At 39.0% G+C, this 23411-nt stretch overlaps 1 protein-coding gene across 3 annotated transcripts in view; it reads right to left on the bottom strand.

The window, feature by feature from the left end:
* Window positions 1-22922, bottom strand: part of gng12 (guanine nucleotide binding protein (G protein), gamma 12) — a 61107-nt gene extending 38185 nt beyond the window's left edge. Inside the window, exon 1 of one of the 3 annotated variants that reach the window (XM_018092879.2) lies at window positions 22746-22922. The gene's annotated coding sequence lies outside the window, so the exon portion shown is untranslated. The remainder of the gene's footprint in view (window positions 1-22745) is intronic. The other 2 variants (XM_012960417.3, XM_018092878.2) reach the window with 2 other exon arrangements.
* Window positions 22923-23411: the final 489 nt, after the last annotated feature.

Below are 23411 nucleotides of genomic sequence, written 5' to 3'. Positions count from 1 at the left end.
TGATTCTTTATCCAAAATCTGTTTTTTTGTAAAGTGACAGAAAATGTAATTCTAAGCAACTTTTCAATACACATGAATTAAAAAAGCAAATTGTTTTAAAGTAAATTGAAATGTTGCTGCAACTGACAGCAGTGATTGTTTATCCTGTTCTGCAACAGGTCTCAGTCAGCTGGCAATGTTGTTTCAGAAGTGAGAGCCAAAAGTGCACAGAGAATGTAAACAGCCAGACAGATAGGGCTTTCAGTAGCAACTACACTAACAAGTAACTTTAAAATTGAAAGTGTTTTTTTATTTTTGTTTTTTTTTTTGCTGAAGGAAACGGTTAAACGTAATTTATCAAATTATACTTCTAAGGCCAATTCTAGCCAATTAAAAACCAAAACTTACAAACATTTTAAAGAACAAAGCTAAGAGATGACAAAATATTTCCATTCCACACTTACATGCAAACTGAATAAGCAATTATTAGCACAACGGCAAATATGCAAGCATCAAGCTATACAGAAATGAAAACGTGATTAAACAAAGAGGGTAGAATAGGGTAGAAATAAGGGGTCCACTGAACAGTTTGATACCCAATAGGTATAGGTTTACTCAAATATGTGGCATGTAGGGGCCCCAATGGGAACATACCCCCATATGATCTGCCATTTCAGCTCCTACAAAATCAACACATTTACATCCTTTATGTGGGATAAATGCTACAAAAAATTACACTCACCCCAGAAAGTCATATATTTTTGGAAAGTACACATTCCCCTGAATCTATAATGGGTACACATTTCTTTTTACTCCAAAGTACCAAGCCGCAAAGCTTTCGTGTTTGCCGATTTTTATGACATTTTAGAAAATCGCATAAAAATGTTGCAATTTGCCGCATTTATCTCACACAATTTCTTGCACACAGAGAAACACCTATGGTCTACTGAACAGTTTGATGCCCAATATGCATAGATATACCAAAGTCTGCGGTATGTACTGACCCCAAAATTAAAATAGCGCATATGGATTTCTCACCTGCCAACTCAGCTTTTGCATACAGAGCCCCCTGACAGCGTATTATGTGCCGTAACACCCCCTAACCATACAGAGACCCCCAGAAAAACATATAGTTTTGGAAAGTACACATTCTGACAAATCCAACATCGGTAAAGAGTCCTTTCTACACCAAAGTACCAATCTGCAAAGCTTTCCTAAAGTTATTGGTTTTTATGACATTTCAGAAAATCGCCTAAAAATGTTGCAGTTTGCCACATTTAATCTCACACAATTTCTTGCATAAAAAGGCAAATCACCCCAAATAGGAACACCTAAGGTCTACTGAACAGTTTGATGCCCAATATGCATAGATATACCAAAGTCTGCGGTATGTACTGACCCCAAAATGAAAATAGCGCATATGGATTTCTCGCCTGCCAACTCAGCTTTTGCACACAGAGCCCCCTGTCAGCATACTATGTGCCGTAACCCCCCCCTAACTATACAGAGACCCCCAGAAAAACATATATTTTTGGAAAGTACACATTCTGATGAATTCAAAATAGGTAAAGTTATTTTTCTACACCAAAGTTACACAAGGCAAAGCGAAGCTAAAAACAGATTAGGAACACTTATACAGGGATAAAAATGCAATAAAACCACAAAAATTGTGCAAATTAGTGAAACAACAAAATAAGTCACACAACAGCATAATTAGTGGTCAGAATATCTGATCCAATAGTCACGCTGTCACATTTTTTAGGGAAAAGAAACTAAAAACAAAGTGGTAAAAAAAAAAAGTGTTTGTGTACATGTGTGTACATGTGTAAAAGTTGTGTGACAGTGTGCATATGAGTGTATATAAGGGTATATAAGTGTATATAGATGTATGTAAGTGTGCAAAATGAAAACCAAAAAAAAAAAACCTGCAAAATTGTGTGCTGTGTGTAAGTGTATGTAAGTGTGTATAAATGCAAAAAAAAAAAAATCACCCTTACCTGCCTTGAAGCTTGCCTGGTTCTGCAGAGAGTATCATGCCGCTTCTGCAGAGAGTATCTTTATATGCCAAACAACGTATGGCATACGTTGTTGGCAGATAAAGCCTTTTACTGCAACGACGTACGCTGTTGGCAGTAAAAGGGTTAAAATTGTAAGCTCTTTAGAGTAGGACCCCTTTTAACTCTTGTATTGGTTATATTTTTGTATGTAATCTGTATGTTCAATGTATACACTAATGAACTTAAACTTGCAGACCCCCACCTGACCTTAACCTGCCCGCTTTTAACCCGTATATATAAACCAGTCCATATCTATAAATACAGGCTGCCAGTGGCAAAAGTGGTGAATAGTAAAATCATGGGCAGAAGGAATGGTTAGCTCCAAACCCACCCGCAACATGCAAATAACATGTAGATGTTGCCTTGAATCCACCTGACCGAGGGTTTCAGTCTGACCTGCACATCACTTACTAGTGATTAGTGGGTCAGACTGAAAACTGAGGGTCAGAAGGGGCCATACCCAGGGGTATGGAAAATGTTGCTGCTTTTTAATTATGTGTTAATAACAATAATGTTCCTGTGTCATCTCTTAAGGTGGCAATACACAGTAAGGATAGGTCGCCAAATGAGTGGATCTTCTCCTAACATGCCCACCTAGGGTGGGTGATATTGGGCTAAATTGATCTTTTGGCCCTAGGGTCAAAACAACGAGTACTTGTAGATTGTAAGCTCTTTTGGGCAGGGCTTTCTTCACCTCTTGTATCGGTTATTGATCGCCTTATACACAACACGACTAAACTATTTTTCAGGAATGGCAGTCATTTACTAAAGAAAACCGGACTGAAAAAGCATGAATGAAATAAAGTTGGAGAACTATAGCATTCATCAGGAGCTTGCTGCAGGGCACGGTTGCTTTAACATTGTGTGTGTTATCCCTATCCCCCCTCTTATCCCATTTTGCAGTTTTATAGAATGACAACAGGCAATGGACTCTTTGTAGCTTGGGGCTGCAGTCAGAAGCCTCTGTAGCTAACAATAATACTGAAAAATCTACAATTTACTATTAGCAGGTTTTATGATGGCTAAAAAAGATTTCAGCATTGTAGAGATTACATGAATCAGAAATCATATGCACTGCTAAACATGCTCCCATGGCCCACCTAGTTGTAGACATGAGAATATCACCCAAGCAGGAGTAACCCTGTTTGGCTATTGTGACTTGAGTTGTACTGACAGTACATTGAGCAGGAGAAACAAAGGTTATCTGAAAGCAGTTCTATTGTGTAGTGCTGGCCCTTTCTAAAAGCTAAGTCTCAGGCACAATGCACCGAGATGGCTGCCTGCACACCAATATTACAGCTGAAAAAAATAAATAAATATATATATATATATAGAAAATAATCATTCAATGAAACATTGAAGGGTGTGCTTTTTTTGGAAACTGGGGTTGTAAAAGACTAGTTCTTTAGCTTATGATTTGCCATTGTCCATAGTGTAGGTCTATAAACTGTCAAAAGACTATTAACAGTCATACACAAGCACCTGGTGCTCACAAAATCATGGGATTTTTCTTCTCCTGAAGATTCCAACCACAACACAAAAATAGGCTTAGAGAAAAATAACTTAATGTGGTAGGATTGCATTCACCTTGCAGTTAACTGTCAAGTATCCTAATCTTCAAGCTTTCAGTGACCAACTTCTTTATTAGGCGCAGAAAGCCTTATACTAGGTCACATATGAAAAAAGGCTAGGAAGAGGTTTTAAAAAGATCTAAAAACTTTCAGGATTAACTCTACTGAAGCATGGACAATAACTGAACCAGGGCTATAGACTGAGATTGTTTTGCTATTCAATTTTGCCGTTATATAATTGTCATCAGTATTTTCAAACACCACTGCACAGGAATCTGAGAATACAAAGCAATGTTATATAACTGCATGGGCATATAAGTAAAAATGGCATGCAGGGTTGGGTAAGGATGAGTTGGGTCATTTTAATTTTTTAGAGTTAGTTTCTTTAATCGGAGAAAAATCTATGTTTTTTTATTATATTTCTAGCTAAACAGGGCAAACAGGCAATCTAAAATACTCCATGTTTAACCTTCTAAGAAAGGAGAAACGTGGATGTTATATACTGGTAGTCTAATTACCTATCTTATAAGAATCTAATAAAAAACAGTTTAATTTTTTTCGGTTTGTCCAGTTCATCTAAATAAATAGCAAACACCATAGATTTTGTAAGAAAAACAATAAGCAAAAAGTATGAGTAAATTTTAAGCCCAGATTGAACCCGGCACCGTATTTTATTGCCTTCAAGATTAGGGGAATTTTGAGTTATGCTATATTACCCTTTTAACGTTATTTTACCCCTAAAACGTTAAATTAATGCAAGCATGTTTCAGTTGGACCATGCCAGTGATCCTCAACCATTGGCTTGTGAGCAACATGTTGCTCACCGCCCCCTTTGATGTTGCTCCCAATGGTCTCAAAGTAGGTGCCCATTTTTACATTTCTGGCTTGGAGACACAGTTTTACTTAGAGCCTCATGAAGGCTAGCAGTCCACATGGGGCTACCAAATAGCCAATCACTGCATCCCCCAAAGAACTTTATTCATGCTTGTGTGGCTCACCAACACTGAAAGTAAGAAAGGTTGGGGATTATGCTAACCAGGATATTTGATTGATGTTGGTTCCTGCTTTGAAGGCTGCACCCAGGCAATTTATACACTATACATGTGAGTGCCAGTGATCCTTTACTATATATATATATACACATATATACACACACACACACATATATACATTCTCACTACATATATTATATACAGACACACAATACATTTGCTCTTACTATGTTTTATTCTAAAACATATGCACCTATATAGCCATATTATGACCTATACAGACGTGGACAAACAAGCATTTGTAAAGATACTGATTGCTTCCAAACGCTCAATACACGGTAAGAAGTCATCTATGCTGCTAAGACTTTTCCCCTTTTTTAGGAATAGCTTATTCTACACAAGCTACTTGCCAGATAAGTACTGTCCAAGATGGATACGTTCTTACTCCTTCCAAACAACTTGTGACGTCAGTAGTAGGTAGGGTTTCCTGAGATCAATCACAGCACTGGTAGGGAACTTAATTAAAAAAAAAACAAACAAAAAAAAAAAAAAACGTGATCTTTTGCAGCGCATATCAGGCAAGCACATAGGAGAAACAAAATGTAAATTTACTTCTACATAAATTACAAAAATATGTTTTAGATATTAAAGATTTATATTGCCAGAATAGAGAATATCAATCAATAATATCAGTCACAAGACACACACATGCTTCTCCTGGGCCATGTTACTAGCCCATGCAGACTTTCCATGCTAGTTGTTCAGTAAAAGCCATTAGAAAAAACTATTAAAACTACCAAGAAATATGCTTATAGCATTATATTCTTTTGGTGACTAAAATAAAACAGTTTGCATAATAACATAGGAAACTATATGAACAAAGTATAGGATTTCTCTGAAAATATCTTATATCACATCAAAAAAATGTAGCCACTCTCACAATGTCTTAGTTGTCCATATTAGTGATGTGCAGGTCAACAAAAAGTCAACCTGCACCTGACCCTACCCCACCTTCTCCAAACCTAAACCCAACCTGGCAATCCACCTCTTTTCTGATGTCAGGAAGGGGCAGAGCAAATTCACCCATAAATAGAGGCTGTCTGAGGTGGAAGCGGGGAGCCAGCAGGGAGCACGGAATGAAAAGTTTGAACCAAAGCAGCCTGCGGCCCACAAATATTGTGTACTCACACATCTCTTGTTATGTTGGGTTGAAAACCCCAACATACTGTCCTTCGACTTCAGCTTATTCTTCCGCTTCTTATTCTTAGCGCCCCCATTTTCTAAACGCTACTCCTCCTACAATTTTAGGGGTACAACACCCAAACTCTCCACACTTCTTCACCCTATAACGGAGCAGGTTGCTTGTGCTTTTCTAAGTGATCCCGCCCCCCGTCTTTTTGTGGCGCCCTTCTGAACCCCCCAATTTTCCCATTGACTTTGACAGGGAAGATTTTCAAACTGCTGCCACACTTACAGCTTTGAAGCTACACCCCCCAAACTTGAATAACATAATCATGGGGTCACCCCGAAACAGCGACATATGTTGGATGACCCCAAAGTGAGAGGGGCCAACAACAGCCAATCAAATTTCACCTGTTGACTTTAATGGGGAAATTGAAACTGCTGCCAATCTTAGGCTGATGCCACACCAGGCGTAGGGCTGATTTTTTCGGCAAGCGGAAAAACGCTTGCCGAAAATTCAGCCCTACGCCTGCTACTTGTGCCTGCACTCGAATGAATGGGATACGCTCGGGTGCAGGCACATGTAGCCGATATACGCATGAAAACGCGTGAGAATGCAAAGTCTCGCGTTTTCATGCGTATATCGGCTACATGTGCCTGCACCCGAGCGTATTCCATTCATTCGAGTGCAGGCACAAGTAGCAGGCGTAGGGCTGAATTTTCGGCAAGCGTTTTTCCGCTTGCCGAAAAAATCAGCCCTACGCCTGGTGTGGCATCAGCCTTACAGCTTTGAGGCGACACTCCCCAAACATGAATCACATAGTCATGGTGTCAGCCTGAATGAAAATATGAGGATTGCTAGATGCCTAAAAGTGGGCGGAGCTGTGAACAGCCAATCAGATTTTACCTGTTGATTTGAAGGAAATTCAACCTACTGCCATTCTCACAGTAATAACACCAGGGTCCCCAAACTTTTTACACTTGGTCACTAGGGGAGTGCAGTTTTCGTTTTGAAAAGTGGGTGGAGCCAGCAACAGCCAATCAAATTTTAACTATTGATTTTTATTGGTTTGATGCCCAGAATTCCCAAACTTTGCATAGTCAGACACTGGGCGACTACGCATTCAAGCCTGAATGAAAATATGATGATTGTTGGATGCCCAAAAGTGGGTGGAACTGTGAACAGCCAATCAGATTTTACCTATTGACTTGGTGGAAATCCAACCTGCTGCCAGTCTCACAGTAATAACACAGGGGTCCCCAAACTTTGCAGAGTTAGGCACCAGGTAACTGTGGTTCAAGGTAAGAAAAAGTGGGCAGAGCCACCAACAGCCAATCAGAGTTTACCTATTGACTTGACATGGGGAAATTCAACCTGCTGCCATTCTCACAGAATTAACACCAGGGTCCCCAAACTTTTCACAGTTGATCACTGGGGGACTGCAGTTTTAGTTTTGAAAAAGTGGGCAGGGCCACCAACAGCCAATAAGATTTCACCTATTGAATTTTATTGGTTAGATGCCAGGGTTCCCAAACTTTGCACAGTCAGTCACTGGGTGACTACGTACTCAAGGTTAGAAAAAGTGGGCGGGGCCACCAAAAGCCAATCACATTTCTTTCATTGTTTTCAGTGGGGAAATTTTAACTGTTGCCATTCTCACGTGTTTAATGTCAGGGTCCCCAAACTTTGCACAGTTTGTCACTAGGTGACTATGTTCCAAGTTTAGAAAACTTGGTTGGGACCAACAACAACCAATCAGATTTCACCTATAGACTTCATATCTTTAAATTTAAACTGCTGCCATTCTTTAAATATTAAAACTAAGGTCCCCAAACTTTGCAGAGCTAGTCACCAGGTAACTGCGGTTTAGAGGTAGAAAAAGTGGGTGGGGCCACCAACAGCCAATCACATTTTAACTATTGATTTTAAATGGGGAAATTCAACCTGCTGCCATTCTCACAGTATTAACACCAGGGTCACTAGGGGACAGCATTTTTAGGTTTTAAAAAGTGGGTGGAGCCACCAACAGCCAATCAGACTTCACCTATTGATTTTTTTTTTGTTTAAATTTAAAATTCTGCTTTTTTCACACTGTTTATGTCAGGGTTCCCAAACTTTACACAGTCAGTGACTGGATGACTACATATTCAGGGTAAGAACACGTGGGAGGAGCCACCAACAGCAAATCCATTTCTTCCCATTAGATTTAATTGGTTTATATTTAAACTGATGCCATTATTTAAATATTAATTCCAGGGTTGTTAAACTTTCCAGAGTTAGTCACTGGGTATTTGCCATTCCAAGTTAGAAAAAAGTGGGCGGAGCCAATAAACAGCCAATAACATTTCCTTTCAATGGTGAAGTGTAAAATGCTGTCAGTCTCACAATTTTTATGCCTGAGTCCCCAAAATTTGCAAAGTTGGTCACTGGGAGACTGCAGTTCAAAAACAGGAAAAGTGGGTTGGGCCACTAACAGCCAATCAGATTTTACCCATTGAATTTTATTGGTTTAAATTTAAAATGCTGTCATTCTCACACTATTTATGCCAGGGTACTCACTGTTTGTCACTGGGTGACTTCGACTCAAGGTTAAAAAAGGGGCGGAGCCACCAACCACCAATCACAATTCACCTATTGATTTTTATTGGTTTAAATTTTAACTGCTGCAATTCTTTAACTAATAATCCTAGGGTCACGAAACTTTGCAGAGTTAGTCACTGGGTAACTGCAGTTCCAGGTTAGAAAAAGGGGGTGGAGCCACCAACCGCCAATCAGATGTCACTTGTTGATTTTCAGTGGGGAAATTTAAGTTGCTGCCATTCAGACACTATTAAAACCAGGGTCCCCAAACTGGCATTTATAAAGCGCCAACATATTCCGCAGCGCTGTACAATAAGTGGGTTTCATACATTGGACATACAGAGTAACATATAAAGCAATCAATAACCGATACAAGAGGTGAAGAGAGCCCTTTCCAAAAGAGCTTACAATCTACAAGACATATTTATGTTATATCTTTGCACAGACAGACATTAGGCCACGCCCATGAATGATGCCCCAGGAGCTTAGTCTCTAATTGCATCTATTGAATATAGATGTATACTCCTGTACTGTAGCTTGCTGGGTGCCCACTACAATGTGTTTTAAAGTGCATTAGTAACAAATAATGTCTGCTTCTAGATGTCAAACCCAACAGCCAGAAACATTGTCTTCAAAGTACAGTGGAGACAAAGGGTCAGGGTAAGGGGCAGCAAATACTTTCTAACTAGAGAGACTTGTATCAAATAGCAATGTAGCAGCCATTACAAAGAGAAGAACTAGGCTGCATTGCTTTTTGAATCTGCTTCTAAGTTCTGGCTTCAGAAAAGAAAATATGGATCCTAATATGTCTCTTTCTCTCCCCAGTTTGATGGCCATGCTTTATAAATAACAACTAGCAAAGTCCACAGAAGTGTTTATCTGGTTACACACTAACCCACTGGCCAGTTCAACATGCTTAATATGCGTTTCAAAAAGCATCAGTTAATAGAGCTTCTCCTGCAGAATCCTGCATTGAAATCTGTGTGTTTTCCCATGCCAGATTCCCTTAAAAACTACCATTCTACCTACTACAGTATTGCACTAGAGTCCCCGATTTTCTTATTTAATCCTCTACAATAAATCAACTAAGAACTTGCTATGCCACAAAGATTAGTAGTGTTTGCAAGGTAATGCTTCAGAGCAAATGCACCACGCAGCATGGATTAGAAGCTGAGGATGATTTTGATTTAGAGCATTAATAGACAGAACACTGGGGGCTATGTAAAAAAAAGTGACTAAGTTTGCCCAGGAGCAATCACCCATAGCAACCAATCAGCATTTAGAATTTGCTGGTCACCTATTTAAAAGCAAACATCTTAATGGTTGCTATGGGTTACTGCTACTGGGCAAACAGTGATTTTTTTACATATGTGGCATCCTTCCATTTATTTTATATTGTATACAGGATGTCAAGGGTATGATAAGTATTTAACATACATTGACCAGCCAATGACTAGATGGGCCAATGACTTCAAGAAGAAAAGTCATTTGCCAGATCTGTAGGGGGTAGAAAAGTTGTCAAAAAAAGTGCAAGAGTGCAGATAAGCGCAGAATGAAATATTTGCTTGTCGCAGGAAACACATCTGCTGGTTGTGGACAAATCAAAAAAAAAAAAAATGAGGCAAACAGAACAAACTCCTCTTATTTGGTTTAATCATAACTACAGCCCATCAGTTTGCCCAGATGCAGCCCCTTTCCACCTGCTCATGTGAACAGAACATATGTTGCCCATCTAAACTCGGCACAAGGTGACAATTAAAGAGATTTCATTGTTCCTTCCACCTTCATATCACTGGCAAACAGTCTCAGTGTTTTAAGTTATTATAGAGATCTGGAAAAGGCTGAAACCCCTCTAACATCAGTCTGACCACCCAGGGATATTTGATCAAATAACTTTCACATTATAATAGCCTTTGATGAGACCCATCATGTCTGGCACTATCAGGTCTTAGGGGGCATCTTGCAAAGGGCAAGACGCATTGGGACAGGAATTGTCATGTTTTTTCCCCCCCAATGTATAATATAAGGTTGAAGGGAGTTGTTGCTGGCAGGAGGAGGGCCGTACCATAGTATCCAACAGCTAGTGCTTTAATGGAGACTGCTACACAGTAGAAGCTGCGTGAAAATAAAAGTGCTGTGAATGAGACAACTGCTGATATAGGGGCACAGTATAACCTTACAGTTTGGGGCAGCGCCACTAAACACACACTTGGGCTGCTGCTCCTGCACAGTTCTGTTTGTCACTTACAGTTATGACTGTTTCTTGTGGGAGAGGGAAAGGACTTGCCCAGCCCTCATTAAAACAGTAAAACGCATTGTACACCAATTGTATATTTGACATTATACAGTTAAAGGAAGGGGGAATATGATACTAGGAGAAAAGGCTGCATTTTGGGATACTGTCAGCCCCAGTGTTGCTGCATAGAACAAGTAGCCCTATCTGAAAGCTGCACTGATGACATCATGAGCTGGAAAAGACAAGAGAACTATATGGGCAGTAAGTTAACTGGGCAGCACGGTGGCGCAGTGAGTAGCACTGCTGCCTTACAGAAGCACTGGTCACGAGTTCAATCCTGGCCAGGGCGCACCGTCTGTAAGGAGTTTAAGTGTATGTTCTCCCCGTGTCTGCGTGGGTTTCCTCCGGGTTCTCCGGTTTCCTCCCACACTCCAAAAACATACAGATAGGATCCCCCTACCCTTAGTGTGTGAATGTGTGAGTGAGTGATAAGCCAGTATGAATAATCTCCATGGTCGTGGAGGACTATACTGGCTTGAGTGAATGGGAGCCAGTATGAATAATCTCCACGGGTGTGGAGGACTATACTGGCTCGAGTGAATGTTTTGCAAAACATTTGTTTTCCCCCAAAAAGATACATTGAAGTCAATGGGCCCTTTTTATCATATGGGTTGTTTTGCAATATGAAATTTCAACATGCAACAAAAGTTCCCTAATTTATCTATATTTTTGGAGTTCATATAATACTTTTTTTTTAAAAATTTACATTCATATATTTTCATAAAGGACATGTCAACCCCAAAAATAATTTTTTTGCCTCATAAAAGAAAACATAATTCAAGGCAACTTTCCAATATCAATTTGTTAAACATTATTAGTGATTTAATAGTTATTGTGTTGGGTTGAAAACCCCACAGACTGTTCTTCCACTTTGGCTTATTCTTCCGCTTCTTCTTATTCTTAGCACCTCCCATTTTCTAAACGCTACTCCTCCTACAGTTTTAGGGGTACAATACCCAAACTCCCCACACTTCTTCACCCTATAGCGGAGCAGGTTGCTTGTGCTTTTCTAAGTGATCGCGCCCCCCGTCTTTTTATGGCGCCGCTCCGAACCCCCCAATTTTCCCATTGACTTTGACAGGGAAGATTTTCAAACTGCTGCCACACTTACAGCTTTGAAGCTACAGCCCCCAAACTTGAATAACATAATCATGGGGTCACCCTGAATGAAACAGCGACATTTGTTGGATGACCCCAAAGTGGGAAGGGCCAACAACAGCCAATCAAGTTTCACCCATTGACTTTAATGGGGAAATTGAAACTGCTGCCAATCTTACAGCTTTGAGGCTACACTCCCCAAACTTGAATCACACAGTCATGGGTTCAGCCTGAATGAAAATATGATGATTGCTGGATGCCCAAAAGTGGGCGGAGCTGTGAACAGCCAATCAGATTTTATTTATTGATTTGAAGGAAATTCAACCTGCTGCCATTCTCACAGTAATAACACCAGGGTCCACAAACTTTTTACACTTGGTCACTAGGGGACTGCAGTGTTTGTTTTGAAAAGTGGGCGGAGCCACCAACAGCCAATCAAATTTCACCTATTGATTTTTATTGGTTTGATGCCTGGATGACTACATATTCAGGGTTAGAACAAGTGCGTGGAGCCACCAACAGCCAATTCATTTCCACCCATTAGATTTCATTGGTTTATATTTAAACTGATGCCATTATTTAAATATTAATTCCAGGGTTGTTAAACTTTCCAGAGTTAGTAACAGGGTATTTGCCGTTCAAAGTTAGAAAAAAGTGGGCGGAGCCACCAACAGGCAATCACATTTCACCTATTTAATTTCAATGGTGAAGTGTACAATGCTGTCAGTCTCACAATTTTTATGCCCCAAAATTTGCAAAGTTGGTCACTGGGGGACTGCAGTTCAAAAATAGGAAAAGTGGGTTGGGCCACTAACAGCCAATCAGATTTCATCCATTGAATTTTATTGGTTTAAATTTAAAATGCTGTCATTCTCACACAATTTATTCCAGAGTGTCCACTGTTTGTCACTGGGTGACTTCGACTCAAGGTTAAAAAAAGGGGGCGGGGTCACAACCACCAATTACAATTCACTTATTGACTTTTATTGGTTTAAATTTTAACTGCTGCCATTCCTTAACTATTAATCTTAGGGTCACAAAACCTTGCAGAGTTAGTCACTGGGTAACTGCAGTTCCAGGTTAGGAAAAGGGGGTGGAGCCACCAACCGCCAATCAGATGTCACTCCTTGGCTTTCAGTGGGGAAATTTAAATTGCTGCCATTCAGACACTATTAAAACCTGGGTCTCCAAACTTTGCATAGTGGTTTTTACTATATAACTGTGGCCCAAGGTCAGAGAAAGTGGGCGGAGCCCATTCAGTGACTTCATGTTTTTCAACGCAACATGAAGTTTGTTCTCAAACTTACTTTTCTAGTTTATATGTTGTTATTTCTGTCACAGCCAAAACAGAACTTTCTACAGTAGTACTGACCCACAATCTTCTTTACCACTTTCCACAGACGCTTCATAAAAGGTGTCATTTAGGGGCACATTTACTAAGAAATTATGAGATAAAGTCAGAGTTTTTCTTACTTCTAGATAATTTTGAGATTTACAAGTTTTTCACCATAACTCAACTTTTTCGTTATTATTCCCCTAAAAATTAAAGTTTCTTGAAAATAACTTCCATAATTTGTAAAATAATTAATGTTTTGTTAACTTTTTTTGTAAAATAAAAATTCGACAGGTTTGATCTGTCGAGTACCATTGAGTCCTATGGAGGCTTAGAATTCTCAGTGACAGCCTGTCCTTCAAGGACAAATGAATCCCCTCATTGTTTTCAGTTTCACCCAGTTCAAGGGGAACTTAATCCCCTCATTGTTTTCAGTTTCACCCAGCTTGAAAGGGGAACTTAATCCCCTCATTGTTCTCTATTTCACACCTTTCAAGGGGAAAGCTCCTAAAATGGCTGCTGGAGCAATTCCCGAATGCAAACTCGAAATGTCGAGTTCATACGACTTTCAAGGCCAGAAAAAAAAAATACATTTTAGTAAATGTGCGCCTTAGTGTTCAAAGTACAATACTGGGTGCAAGTCACCATGGTTTTTTTTTTGGTTTTTTTCTTACCCATAAAGCAGCATTATGTTTCCTTAACTCCAGGCTGATGAGTTTAAATGTGTAAGACATTACTGGTGAATGTATGATGGCCAACTTAAGGTTTGCAACTTGCAAAGAATGTTAATATAATGTGCAGGGTCAAGTCTACTGAGGCTTGCCTGGGAAAGTAAAGAAATATGCCAAACAGAGCTGTTATAAAAAAATTACCCGGGCTGGTACATTTCAGTACATTTTTTTTCCCCGAACAGCAAAATTTCCCCAACCATTCCCCCCCCAGTGAAATAAGGTTTCCCTGTCCTTTAACTCTGTGGAAATAAAAAAAACTCAACATTTTACTGGCACTTCTAAACAACAGTAATAGCTAACCATAAAATTGACAGATTTGTTGTCTTATTTATATCCTTTTAGTCTAGTCATTGTAAAGATGGGACTTGACCTTGACCATTTTGCTGCAAGTGCTCAGATTTTGAAGACAAAAAGGCAGTACTAAAAAAGAAAAATAATGTCAGCACAATAGGATATGCATGCTGCTTTAGCATGTTTAACCCCATCACTGGAAGCAGGAAAGCAAGGAATTCACTTTCTTGGAATGTGAAACCATGATGGATTTGTTAGCGTCAATGAGCTACAGGAAAGGGCTTCTGATGTTGGAAGCTGGAAACTTGGATTATATATATATATATATATATATATATATATATATATTATATATACACACACAAGATATTTCAAAGCAACCAACTGCACAACATTGGGAAAGCAAAAGCACTCTATATGAATCATAAGTGCATGCCAATAGACTGTGTGAAAATTCCAAGGAGATGTTAATCGGTTGTTACTGCAAAAGGAGGCCTTTTGGACTCATCCATTGGGATGTGTTGCACCAAGGCGATTGAACACCACGCTGCAACTGAACTGTTTTCTGACAGAAAAGTAATAGTATCATATAATGTTGACGCAAGTATACACATTAGTAATGTTATACAATTGAATGAATGTATTATATGATATACAAAGTAAAGGAATGTTGGATATTTAGGAACTAATGAGTTAACATTATAGGATACTTTAGACTTTGGATACTATAGATAATGTATGGTTACAATTTGTTTTTAAACTCAATTGTTTTAACAAGATTGCACTTTAGATCAGTCACAGAGATGGAGGATTTTTACAATGTTGCACTATTAAATTATTCACAGAAATTGAGATATTTTTAACATTGTTGCCCTTTGAACTATATTGGGATACTAAATGTATGTAATAGATCTAATGTGAATAACTAATGCATTTTTGTATTAGGGAAATATCGATTTTTAACACTTATATGATGTCGGGGGGTAATGATCACTAGGGGTTAATGTGCATATGATGTCACTGGTACTCCCTGGATTCATGGGAGGAGGCTATTTAAACAGAGTTGTTGTATGTGTGTGTGCCTTGAAAAAGGGACCGAAACGTCAGTTGTACATGCAATTATAATACACAAATATTTTTTTGAACCACAAGACCCCTGGTGCTGGTTGTGTTTTATTCGGAATATAATATTATATATATATATATATATATAGACAAGCAGAGTACCGCACACATAGGGACTTTAAGAAAATAAAAAAGGTTTATTGAAAAAAATCCGACGTTTCGAGCAACAAACTGTGCTCTTCCTCAGGGACAAACCAAAAGACAAAATACATGCAAACCCCTTAAATACCCTAATGTGTTTTTTTTTTTTTTTTTTGGCGCCATTTTACACATTAGGGTATTTAAGGGGTTTGCATGTATTTTGTCTTTTGGTTTGTCCCTGAGGAAGAGCACAGTTTGTTGCTCGAAACGTCGGATTTTTTTCAATAAACCTTTTTTATTTTCTTAAAGTCCCTATGTGTGCGGTACTCTGCTTGTCTATTGAATCTTTTGACCAGCACCAAGGGCATTTGATTTTGTTGGATGGGTGTGCTCCTTTCTGTTCTTGTATATATATATATATATATATATATACACACACACACACAAACATATTTTAACCTTCCGAGCTCCCTTTAAAGGCAAAGACAGATGGAGTGGTCACCGCGACTTTCAAGAAAAATTAAGCGTCCTTTCACTTGCCCTCAAGCCTAGACAAAGAGCAAACTGGGGGGGTGGGGGGGGGGGGGGTAGATTTGTATTTTTAAGGAGAAAAAAATATGTACATAAGCAGTAGATGCAGTCTCTGCCATGAGTATTTAAATGTACTATTTTTATCTACATGCTTATACTTAAACCTATGTATTTTTTGTTGTTGTATAATGCAAACTTTGAGAATTTCCTTTGTCCTTTACATTATAAATCAGAACTTGGCTGTCATGATGTAGAATGCAGACTACCACAATAATCTCTACTGCTGGAGCTTTCAGGAGATAATTCCCATACAATACAAACGTAGTTGGCAGGGGATGATTGGAAGTTTAAGGCTGAGCCATAAAATGCAGGCCAAAACATGCCAAATCTGCCCTGTGTACCCATGGTCTTCATGCAGTAACACATACACAATAGGAATTGAAAAAATAAATTTATATATATATATATATATATATATATATATATATATATAAAATTTAACTTAAGCAAGTTTTGGATCATAAATCTTACTCACAATTCCAATGTGGGCCCGATTTGAAAAAAAACAAAAAACTAAGGAACAGTCTACTTGTAAGAATTCATTTGAAATTCATGTTTAACTGGTTAAGTGGTCACAGTAGTCTTCTGCATGGATAGCTAAGCTTTCAATAATGCATTTTACAATAGTCTTGCAATATGATGCCCAGAGCAAATTTTTATCTGTAAAAGAAAAACTGAAAGCAAAAAGTGAAGTAATGCTGATGCAAAGCCATTGCTCAAGAAGTAAAATTACAAGCGCAAAAGGGATTAGCATGGAAGTTTTTTCTTTTACACATTAAAATCTTAACCAGATTTATGCAAGACAACGCACACTTAAAATTTCAGTATTATATTTGTGTCCATGCACGGATACAAACCTGTCCCCCCCCTCCACCTTACATTTTGCTCTATTCTTTGTACCCTTTCCCACCACCTTGTCCCCTGTCTTCTTTCTGGTGCTACTGGGGCAGCACGGTGACAGTGAGTAACTCCTCAGTCCTGGGTCCCAGCTAGGGCACTGTCTGCAAGGAATTTGTATGTTCTTCCCGTGTCTGCATGGGTTTCTACCGGTTACTCCGATTTCCTCCCACACTCCAAAAACATACAGGCAGGTTAACTGTCTCCTGACTAAACTGACCATAGTATGTGTGAATGTGATAGGGACTTTAGATTGTAATATGAATGATAAATAATCTCTGTAAAGTACTGCAGAAATGTGTCAAGGCTATATAAATAACAGGAAATAAAGTAAATAAATATTAAGATGTATTAAACTCAATGTGACAAATATTGACACAGATTATATTTAATGCAAAAAGTTATTGTAATAAAAGTGGAGCATAAAGTTACCATGGTTTTTAGTGTTGAATGTGTACCTTTCTCTTCTGCCTTGAATGTGTCTACTGTTTTGCACTTCTTGTTTTAGTTTTAGCAAAAAAACAAAACCCACTCTAGCAAACTACTGACTGAAAAACTGAACTTGTTTATTAGCCTTATCTTACCTTTAAATCTGATTCTCTAGCCAGGGAGATATTTAAAGGTCTGGGGCTGAGGGTTCTTAGGGCCATGACAGATGTGGAGATTTGTTGCCCGTGGACGATTAATTTCCCCGAAATGCCATCCCACTGGCTAGAATGTAAATCGCTGGTAGGATGGCATACGCAGCACAGCGATTTGCCGAAATCTGCAAAGTTGCTTTAAGAGGAAACTTCGCCGCGTATGCCATCCCACCGGCAATTCACATTCTAGCCGGTGGGATGGCATTTTGGGGAGATTAGTCGCCCGCGATAAGGGAGATTTGTCGCACGGTGACTTATCTCCCCATCTGCCACAGCCCTTAGTGTGAAGACACATGGAGCTACAAGTTGCAGCTACTTGGTGTGGCTACTAAAACAGGCAATGCTGATCATTTACTGAAAACTGTCTCTACGTGTGTTTTAGCAGAGGCAATTCTCAGTATTGTCTATGGCAGGGGATTACTGGTTTTTAGTGGCCGTGAAAAAGAAGCTGCTACTAGTAGCTCAGTGTGTCCCTGCAGCAGGTTTTTTATGTGTTTTACAGCAAGGGAATGCATGCATTAACAAAGCCCATTCATTCACATTCAATAAAAGCTGTTCACCGAATACAAGTGAAACACAACATGCAGTGATCAGATGTAAATTGCATGTCATATTCATTATTTATCAATAATCACTGAACTAAACATCATATTGCCCTTATTTTATTGGTATTTGTTTAAATTCCTTACATATTTTAAGTTAAAACTATGCTGCATTTACATTGACTGGTTGAACAGAATATACACAAGTGCAGTACCATAAAAAAGCAGAGATATCTTTTAGGGCTCTGGCACACGGGGAGATTAGTCGCCCGCGACAAATCACCCTGTTCGCGGGCGACTAATCTCCCCGAAATGCCATCCCACCGGTGAAAATGTAAATCGCCGGTGGGATGGCATACGCGGCGGCGCAATTTCAGTGAAATCACAGAGGTTGCCTTGAGAGGAAACTTCCCCGAAATCACTTCATTGAGAAAATTACTGTGGCACACACAAGTAAGCAATGAATTGTTTTTACTTCTGTTTTTATGTATGACAACTAATGCCAGCCATAAAGGAGTTTCATTAAAAATCATAACTGATGTTTAATGTACCTCAGAAAGACACCTCAGAAATAAAACTCTAAAATAAAAAGCAGCTCTTCACGTGATTTTATTTTCGGAAAGACTTTTATCTGCAAGTACTGAACAAGGGATCATGTCCACTGCTGGTAATCCTATAATACCTGCATGTGGATGAACGCAAACACTACAAGATAACTTGAAGGGCAACTACCAGAGTGCCCGCATATTAAAAAAAATAAAAACCAACTCAAGCACTATACGCATTTATTGCGGACTGCCGCGTTTCCTCAGGAGGTATCCTGGCACCTTCTGAGGAAGCATGGCGGTCCACGAGAAACACATAGAGGTGCTTTAATAGTTTTGATATTATCATTGTACAATGCTGTAATTGAAATTTGTTTTTGGGAGTATCCCTTTTAGTTTAGTTCAAAGATTAAAATTGTATTACACTATTTAGCATGTCTCTCCATAACAAATACGTTTGGAGCTCATGCGTATTACGTTTGGCTTTGATTAATTAGGCATCTGCTGATCCTGCTATTGAGAGGATACCATCACCTACATTTTAACACATTTATTTGCAGTTTTGCACCTTCGCACAAATGAAGTCAGCAGCAGCACTTGCACTTTATCTTGTATTTTGTGGGCAAGTGTGCATTTACTATTGTAAAGTTTCACCACAGATACTTTTCATGATTTGTGCATTCAGCTGAGTGGATTTCATTAGGGGAGCTGCAATCAAATTTCTTATATCACGATTACAGCACTGAAAGAACTTTTCTCTTGTGTCATCACACAGTTTATGTAAACAGTGGTAAAATGCTGTTTTAAGGCCCTGTAAACTCTGAAAGGATGAAAATGGAAGAAAAATTTAATCAGGTCTACTTTTCCCAAGAAGTCTTATTTGTAGAGATCCTGGGTGAACAGAATATAAAAATATATATACCATGGAAGGATGACAAAGGAATAATCAACATGAAGCATACTACAGGTATGGGATCCCGTATCCGGAAACCCGATATCCAGAAAGCTCCGAAATACAGAAAGCCTGTCTCCCATAGACCCCATTTTAGTCAAATAATTCAGATTTTTAATTTGTATTTGATCCCAACTAAGATATAATTAATCATTACTGGATGCAAAATAATCCTACTGGGTTTAATGTTTTATTGATTTCTTAGTAGACTTAAGGTATGAAGATCCAAATTAAGGGAAGACCCCTTATCCGGAATACCCTTGGTTCCGAGCATTCTGGATAACAGGTCCTATACCTGTATATGGTTTTTTTTTTTTTTTTGCTGGAATATAAAACCTGTAAAATCTTACTGAAAGTAGCAGAATGTGTTTAATCTTTAATTGCCCTTTAAAAGTGGGCAACATTAAACTAAATGTAAACTAGATTAGATCTGTTTTGATGGCTTGGCAACCAATTACTTTAATATGGACAAAACTGATTTTAAATGGTTTTTAAATGGTTTACATAATTGCCCAGTTATATAGAGGTCATTTTAATGTTTAAGAAAATATCTATATACTTTTCTACAAAAGAATCCATTATACCAAAAATCAATAATGTAAAAGAGTGGTGAAAGAGCTTCAGCATGAACCCTAGGGCAGGAGAATGTGACTCTATACATACAGTTACAAAGTTTGTATGCTCAGTAAAATATAAGCTGTAGCAAGAATCTTAAACACCCCATCCCAATTCACACATAAATGAAATATTATTATACATTTCTTAATATATTTTCTTAATAAGAATGACCAGAACTAAATTATGGGTACAAATTATATATATTACATAAAGGTCTTAGGAAAAGACTGAAATTTTGACATCTTTAAATATGTGAAAGAATAAAAGTTTGTATTTACTTTGAAATAGTTCCGAGTGTGCACCTTTCGTATTTTTGGATTTTTTGTAAGCAGCATTAATTGGTAGCACCTCGATCATATTGCTCAAGGTTTGTGGTGTGCCGAGAAGTTATTGGATTGAGATATATATATATGTAGGAAAGGAGGTGGGAAAAATAACACTGATTATTTTTTATTTTGTGCTGGCATATTATACGGTGCTTTACATCAGGCAGTCCATACCAGGTTTGGACTGAGATTCAAAATAGGCCCTCTCATTTCAATTACACACCTAAACAACCCCCACAGGGCCAATAAATAGTGAGTGACTACAGCATCCCCTTTGGCATATGCCAGACCCCACAGATTCCCAGCCTGTGCCTGGTCCCAACACCAATGAAGCTTACAATCTAAGCCCCTATAACATTATTGCCAACTTCCATCATGCGTCAAGTAACTTGGCCCATGATGAAATATATACATGCTTGTATATATTTGAATTATGGGAGGAAACCAAAGTACCAGGAGATATCCCAAGCAAAATGGAAGAACAAATTCCAATACCAGTATATTTCATTGTTCAAAGGGGGTATATTTATTTTACCTATTTACTAATAACAATTTGCCTATTTACAAAATATCCCGAATTTACATTTTGTATAACCATTAAATTAAGTGCCAAAAGTCAGCCCTTACAGCAGAGATCAGCTAGAACAAGCCCATATACCATTCAAGGTTAAAAACTTAGAATCAACGGATTAACCTTCACTTCAAGACAGCACGAAGGGAGAAAAACATTACAAAGCAAACAGAACAGTCTATGAAAGCAGTTCCTGATTTCCCCTATTGAAGCTTTACTAGCACTGCCTGTTACACACTCCACTTTAAAATATTACTTGGTTAAAGGGAAGTCAAGTGACAACATTTTAAAAGCTCCTGTTTTGAACAGGAGCTTTTTATATATATTTATGAAAAAGTACTGCAGCTATTCTGCTGTGGGCATTGAGTTTTATATTTCCAGTTTCTTGCCTTTTTAGTTGTATTTCTTTTCTGCAAAATACCATTCTAAAAACTTACGCAGTTTACATCTGGGTGGAAGATCAGTTAATGGGTACACTAGTGACTCTTAATAACAATCATCAGGATAGTTCTTATGGTTGTGATAGTGCTCTTAAATAGAATACACAAATGCAGATTTCAATAATACTGACAACAAAGAGTGCTGGCAGTGGCCAATAATCTGCTTGTAATTAAACCTCCCAGTATAAGACTTAACTAATTCCAGAAGGCTAGAGTTAACCATTTGGGTGCCCAGGGAACATGTGATTGAGTATTATCTGGTGAGACAGATGTGACAGATGATGGTCACCTTATTATGGTTATGAGCCAACCCCCCCCCCCAACACCAACAGGTTAATAAATTAATTTACTGAAATGGCTTATACAGGGATAACCTACAAAATACAACACCCAACCCGGCACCTGCAAATGAATATGCGGAGCAGAACATGTCAGATACTTATTGCTTACAGTACCATATGCCATTACAAGAGGCAAGTTTTGTTACTTTACAGTGCATAGAAAAGAGATAAGACATTAAAAGAAAGTAAGACATTTCTCTATTAGCCATCACTCACGTGTCATTTAAAATATTAACTATATTCAGAGAACTTCAGTAATGGGATGATATATGGCAGCTCTCAGCCCTGGTGCAGTTGAGGCCATACATATGAGCTGTGAGTTTACAGCACAGAGATGTCCTGCCAGTGCCCCTACAGCTACTGAACTACAATGGCCACATTCCCATAACTCAATACAAGACAGGCAATAGCTGCTCATCATCATGTGAAGAAGCTGCAGGCAGGACATCCTCGGTTTACATATTTCTTCAAATTAAGGCTCCTCGACTGTTGTTCAACTACATCTCCCAACATAGCCAGACAGATAAATCCTACTGTAGTTACGTTTCACTTGGCTTGAGATTTCTGTAAATATGTCAAACGATAAGAAGAAGCCCCGCAGTAAGCAAAGTGTCAGTCAGCACCTGGTTGCCATTCCCCAACAATGGGAAGAAAGTAGACAGCTATGCTGAATAAAAACTAATTTTGCACAGGTTTGACAGTGACTTCCTTTCTATTCCTTAGTTTATCTCACGGACTATGCAATGTAAAGTAACCTGTTTGCCTAGAAGAAAGTCAGCATTGCCCCAGCTGGTGCCTCTCCGTGTGACAGTGGCACTGTGACAGCTGCCAGCGCTGAGATTTACACACCCTCCAGAGCCCGCACACCTTTCCTCCGTAGGCAGTTCCAGAGTTTCCCGGAGCTTCCTTTCCCTTTCTCATAAGAAGCAAAGCTGAAAAGCCCCGCTAAGTCGCATCTCCTTACCTCTACCTGTTCCCTCACTATTTGCTCGAGTCGCCGTACGCACCACCCTTTCGGTTCCCCTGGGTTCGAAGCTCTCCGCTGACCTCTCACCCGGCCGCGCCTCGGTCTCACTCCGCCGTTGCTAAGGCAGTGAAAACCCCTGGAATGCTGGGATGGATCGTGACGTCAGAAGAATCCTCAAGGGAGTCCCCGCCTTCTTGTCTCGACAGAGTGGGCGGGACTAGCAAATAGGTGGCATAGATCGTCGAGAGGGGCAAGCGAGGACCGCAATTGTCAGGGTCCCTGCTGCTTTAGCAGTTATTAACTTGCTCTTCCATTATTCCCCAGAAGTTATGATGACACCTGTGGATTTTACCGTCTTTGAGATCCTTAGTGCTGAGAAGGTGGGGTAGGCGATACAGAAAGCTGCAAAGTATTTCAAGCTGGAAACTTTCAATGAGCGGTGTGCTTTGACGGGAACGATTCTTAAACCAATGTCCGCCTTTTTCTGCGTCCTTAAAAATCTTTAGTTATAAACATAACCAGGGAGCAACTTCTTTGTTATTATTTATTTGTCAGTGGTGGAGTTGAGAGCCAGTTCTCCCATTGGTTGATACCAACTTTAAAGGAAAAAAATATTTCTCCTTTTTATTCTTATAGTTGATCAGATTTAATTCTATTAAGTCA

The sequence above is a fragment of the Xenopus tropicalis genome, chromosome 4, assembly GCF_000004195.4.
Source record: "Xenopus tropicalis strain Nigerian chromosome 4, UCB_Xtro_10.0, whole genome shotgun sequence".
NCBI lineage: Eukaryota > Metazoa > Chordata > Amphibia > Anura > Pipidae > Xenopus > Xenopus tropicalis.
Note: the sequence above shows the minus strand (reverse complement) of the source record. Positions and strands in the feature narration are given on the sequence as shown.